This window comes from Sipha flava, unplaced genomic scaffold (assembly GCF_003268045.1).
Source record: "Sipha flava isolate LNK unplaced genomic scaffold, YSA_version1 252_pilon_pilon, whole genome shotgun sequence".
NCBI lineage: Eukaryota > Metazoa > Arthropoda > Insecta > Hemiptera > Aphididae > Sipha > Sipha flava.
Window position 1 is genome coordinate 1,807,834 of NW_020272904.1, and position 6,904 is coordinate 1,814,737.

Here is a 6,904-nt window from a genome sequence, read left to right on the forward strand (position 1 = left end):
ATTATTATTATTATTATTATTATTATTATTATTATTATTATTATTATTATTATCATCCTATAGTACAGTAACCGCCGGGAAATCGATGAAACGTGCAAAGGCCCACAGTTGTACGCATTGCCACATTGACCACAACGGCAAAAAAAATGAAATCACGTAAATTCGACTGGGTAAATATAATTGCAATGTCTCGTTACAAGAATTTTGAGTGCCTGAAACCGATTACGGAAGTGTATGCAATTAGTGTATGGTAAGAAGACACGATATAATATCGTAACCGTGAAATGGAATTTAAAAAAAAACATTAATTTTAATCGCATACATCGAATCGAACGTATACGACGAACTAAATGCATCGATGATCGCAAAAACGTCACGAGTCACATACTTACTTTATGAAATTGAGAAATTAGTAAAAACGTATACTAATCATGTGTTTCTATGCGTTGAGTGTAATTACGTATGACTAGTATACGTTTTTACTAATATCTCAGTTTCATAGAATATGTGACTCGTGACGTTTCTGCGATCATCGATTCATTTAGTTCGTCGCACACGTTTGATTCGATGCATGCGATTAAAATTGAAGTTTTTTAAATTCCATTTCAAGGCTACGATGTTGCAACGTGTCTCCTAAACATACACTAATTGCATATATTTCCGATGCACATTTGTCAATAAAAAGCTTGTATATTTTATTATGGATTTAGTGGCTTTCCAAATAAATTAAATAAAAAAATATAAAATAAATTCTGTATATATTTAAGATTTTTGATACATAATGTTTTTTATACATAAAATACATACATATATATATATATATAATATAATAAACAATATATATTTATTAAATAAAATCTAACTAAAACAATATTACATAAAACAAAATATCTTTATAAATAAACAGAGTTGGTCATTTTCAAGCCAGTGGCTGTGCGGAGATAAGAGTTTCTAATACATTTATTAAAAATCAATAAATGCATGAAAAATTGGTTTTATATTCAGAGAAATAATAGGTTATAACTATAGTAAGACAAATAAAGATTATACAATAGAAGTCTTAATTCAAATATTCATATACTTTGTATTATGCATTATACTTACAACTTATTTACTATCAGTAATGTATTGCTAAAATAAATCGTATACCCATGTATATGCCTTATTTCGTGTAGTAACTATCATATATTAGGAATAAAAAAAAATTCACACATGAACTACACATCCTTAATTATGACTGTTTGATAACAAAAACTTGTTGTTAAATAAAAACAAATTTGAATTTTTCATTAAAAAAAATAAATAAATAAATAATAATAATAATAATATATCCGATACAAAAAAAAGGAAAATATGGAATATAAAAAAATTACAAAAAAAACATTACTAAAAAAAAAATTAAAAACTGCTTTATACACGACAAAAAATTAAAAATGAAGACACTTGAATTGAAATTATTATGAAATTGAACCTTATCTTGATCTTGATATCAATAAGATACAATATACATGCTCAAATTGTGAAAGTTAAATTATCTACGTTCCGGTCGTATACACAGATTTGTACCGATTAAAGGAGTGCTCTTCTTCAACAAAGGTTATCGATGCAAATTTCGTATTTCCAAAGGAGTAAGCTCAGCCTGCAATATTACCATTCATTCCGCATTGTAATCTTTAATTAATTTTAGGCAGTTTAAACCAGGATTTTTGTTTAATGCACTGTGCATTTGTTCTTTTACTGCAACTTCTAATGATACTTGTACTTCTTCTGTGCATTTTAGAGCTTCTTCTACAAGTCTTAAACTTTGAACTAAAGCCATTTTTCTTGTTAAACATATCGAAATATCGAACATATATCGACCATAGACTAAACTTAATAATTGGTATTATTTTGTTAGCTTACTTTTGTAAACATGGGAAATTGTCTGTATTGAATTATTAATAAATTGTAAATGGACAAATTATCAATATATGTAGGAAAATATGGAATTATCGAGAAATATGTAAAAATATGTGCTTATGAAAAAATATGTAAAATATATAAAATAAAATATAGATAATTTAATTGGAAATCACTTGAAACGAATTTGTCACTTACCTAAAATTATTTATCAAGTCACAGTAAAAATATGTATATACCTACATACAAATCCGAGTCCTACTTATCACTAAATACATTATTGATTTTAACCATTTGAAACCTATTAGTAAGATATAATTTAAAAACGTTTAGTTTAACACCTCTAATTCCACAGCATTCTAGTTTTTTTATTAATAATGGTCAACAGAATGAAACGCCTTTTTTTAGATCTAAAGAAACTCCAACATTTTCCTTTTTTGCATCTAAATTATCTGATATAACTTTTGTGGCATGGTAACAAGCGTCCATAGAAAATAGTTTTTTCCTAAATCTAAATTGATTTGGATTAAAGAATTTATAATAATCCGAAAATTCTGTCAATCTTATTTTTACACATTTTTCGAGTAGTTTAGATATTGTCAATGTTAACGTTATTGGTCTATAGTATGTACAGTTTTTAATGTTGGAGTTTTTTAGTAGTGGTATAACAATTGGTTTTTTTATTACTCATTGGAAATTCTCTCTCAGATAAACATTTATTGAATATAATATATAATACGGTATTGATATACCGATAACGGTATTGAAATATTATTAGTCGTATTTTTTAATAATAAATTAGTCAATGATCCTTTATAGAAGGTTATCTATGTATGTTACGGTAAGAAAGAATCGTGATAAAAACAAACATAATATTTATACATTATTTACGGTAAATGTAATATTGTGTCATGTCAATAATGTTAATAATAATTAAAATTATTACGGTTAAATAATTGATCGGAGTACAAGAGATAATCGATTAAAAATGTTACTATTATGTTTGTTACCCTAGTATGATGTTAAATTAACACTGATATTTCAATCATGTGTGTAGATGAAGAAATCATATTTTAGGGAACTCTTGAGATAATATTGTCTCGTCGTTACTCGAGGTCCGCATATTTACATTTAATCTACCTCAAGGCTTATTCTAAAGCGCAGTCGGATATAAATTGCACATATAATATTTCGCATATATGGATCAGCTAGATGCGCACTTCATAATCAGTTTTTGCGTAGTTAATTATAATTTATAGCCATATAAATAAGATGAAAATTAATAGTTGTTCCTAAAGGTACTAATATGTTAGGTGTTTTTGCAATAAGAAAATTATTTTATAAGGTAGCCCCTCACACTATCGGTTTTTTCATCGATGTACCGTGTTCGAATTACAGAATTACAACGAACAATGCACACTGATATTTAAAACCGTCGTGTGTGTGCTTTAAAAAGCACGGTACATGGAAACGGAATGAAAACTGAACAGTTTGATTATTGTTCCATGTTTGATGTTAAAAATTAAGAAACTAAATTGTTTTTATCGTATTGGGTGTTCGAAGTAAAATCATACAGTTTTACGTATAATACGTTCTTATGTATTTTTATTTATCATGCTCCAATGGCGTAAAGTAAAGATCGAACGGAATCGCACTTGTGATCCCTGAAAATAACACAGGATCGCAAGAATATATTTTTACGACCCCAAAATATCATGTCTTCAGTTTTCAAAAAATATAAATGTACTTAATATTAATCAATGCCCAACTGCAATATCAATATTATAATAATAAAATAATTTATGTTTGAAGAATTAATGTTTACATTCATTTTAATGCACTACAGTATAATTATATTATTATATACATTGATCAATATTTTGTTAGTACTATTCAACCTGTTGCTAACCTTGAGGATAATGCTAACATTAGAAATACATTTGACGTTGTGGGTAAAGATTTAGATTCAGCTGATCTAAATATAAAATACATTGATTTAATGGAACAAAATATAACAGAAAAGATACAAAAAAAAACTATCACCAAAATTAGTGCACTATTTATCTAAGTCCAACGAGTTTAAAAATATTACTATTTTATTTGCTTGTTGTATAGCTGCGAACCCTCACAGCGCTGATATTGAGCAATGAAAATGTAAAAGCAATGTTATTAAATCAATTAATTGTCAAAGTTTGCAAGTAGAAACGAAAAATGAATATTATTTTAATCATTTTAATATAACTGCTCTTGAAAATAAAAACCCAAGACCAGAAATACAGATATAATTAAATCAAAATGAACGCCGCATCAGACACACCTAAAGCTACAGAACAAGAATGATTTAATGGAATTCTTATGGATGTAACAAAAATAAAATCTTAAGATAAAGAAAATTAAAGTAAAATAAAATTTACAAAATAACGCTCTATCATCGTGTTATGTATTATACGTATAAATACAGTTAGCGCCGCTTACAAGACTCACGAATATAAGGTTCAGTCGCTTAATAGACTCAAAATCATCTGGAACGGTTCCGACGTATCCAAATACATTATAAAAAATTCGGACTCACATTATAAGACTTCGCAAATTATCACATTATCACAAAAAAGACTCACCATTACGTTTAAAACACTTGAATTTTGAAAAAAAAAAAAAAAAAAAAGGAGAAAATGAAAATTTTTGGTTGAAATTTTGAAATAAACTGGTTTTTAATAAATACATATTTCTATAGATTATTACTGATTTCGACTCATGTTTAATAATATGTGTATACACAACAAATTATATCGCATTTCACATTTATCGTAATTATAAGTTATAAATGCATTTCAGATAAATACAACGTAATAAGTACGTAAATACATAATTTATAATTTGTTATTAATATGTATGTAATATATTTTGAATAATAATATAATTTTAATTTTAATTGTATTTTTTTCGTTTAGTCACTAATAAATAATAAGTAATACATAATATGTATTTAAGTAGATTAAAATAAAACAAAATATGTCGTAAAAAAAATCATACATACAAGTAGTTTTTTTTCCCACATCGCCCATAATATTCTTTCGGTTATAAGACTCACTTTGTGTTGGTCCCAAAGTGAGTCTTATAAGCGACGTTCATTGTATAGAGAAAAAATACAGTGGACATAAATTAAAATAAGATATTTTAAACAAAAATGTTTCTTATTTTATTTCTTCTTAATAGATTAAATTTTAAATTATTCTTTAATTCTGAAAATGTTATTATTTTTAACTATAATTTGATATTATATTTCAAGATCATAGTTCTATTTTGATAGGCTTATTCAAAAAAAATGCATATTTTAAAAAAATCCTAAGAATAAGTCCTGCCTGATGGCTATAGCCATAAGCGCAAAATATGACCCAAATGTAACCCAAAAGCGCAAAAATAAATAACCTATAAGTGCAAATCAAAAAGTTTAAAGACATAGAGATATTTATATTCTGAATTATATATACAATTTTACATAAATATAACATGTTTTAGTTTAAAAAATGTTCGATTATAAGACTATATTATTTGCTTTAATTGTTCACATTTTGCATAAGAATAAAAAAAATCATCGGATATTTTTGATACAGAATATGTTTTCACCGGACCGAATTTCGCGGATCATTTGTCGCCGGATATCATTTATCGGATCAAATGACGGGTCACCATCATGATCAGGAGCAATAGAAAATAGTTCATAAAACGCATCAGATATTTCAGTGAAAGATAAAAAAGCTAATTCAAAAAAATTGTTTAACCAATTTAAAATTGAAATTTCTGATTCTATTTTGTCATATTCAATTTTAAGTCGCAATTTTCGAAATTGTCTGTACCAAGCATATCTTAGGGGAAACTGGCAACATTTAATTTGTGCATTTGGAAAAATACGCAAAACGCCATTATGAACAGATAATTTAAAATGCATAAGTATATTTTGAGGTTTTGATTCGTTAGTACATAATTTTTTTATTAAATGCCACATTTTGGCATAAATATCAGTTATTTTGGATGGCAACATACAATACACTACTTGAATGTACATTTATTTATGTAGAATATGAACTGTATAAAATTGCTCAAAATGAGCAGGATAAACATAAAATGTACCATTGCCTAAAATAGTATAATTGTTATTGACCATATATTCTAAATTACTCTTGGCCGTGAAAATTACAACTATTGATTCTTCGTCTACAAGACAAAATGTTTCATTACGATGTGTAGTAATTATTAATAATCTTAAAATGAAACTTATAGTGTAACGAGTGCAAAATTAATTTTCGCTTTTAGGTTACACCGGTTCTGATCTACCTCACATAAGTCCGTCAAGTAAAATAACGTAACTTTTTCTTGTTTCAAAAAAATAATATAATATGATTATAATCTTTAGTTATTGTAATAATAATTTATTCGATTACACGGAGATAAAATATTATTACAAGACAAAAAAAAATGTACATAATTTTTTATTTTGTTTACCGATTACTTCATTGACCGCACCGAAATCTCTCCATCTCCAGGCAAAGGAAAACTATATATTCCTGTTCGTAATACTCGCATGATCGCATCACATTATAAGTATATTATAATTTAATTTTATTATGCAAATTAAATTAATAAAATGCACTGAGAATCTATTGGTGAAGATTTCTACGGCAATGGTTGATCAGCAATCAGCAGACTTGGCCGATTGTAAAACTAACAGCATCCCACTCCGATACTCTCTGATAAACTACTTTTACGTATCATTTAATGACTGAAATCGGGAATACCCACACGTGATCTGACGTCAAACTGAGTATGGGCGACGGTCGACGGGGACTTGAAAACTTCCTATATAAACATCGGTCCATCCTTAACGCTTAACCATTCCGGCACAAAAGCAATACATACTATCGCAAGATAAATTCCACCGAAGTCAACAACACGCTAACAACATGAACCGTAACGCAGCTCTGTTCGTCTTGGTCGTCGTCGTCGT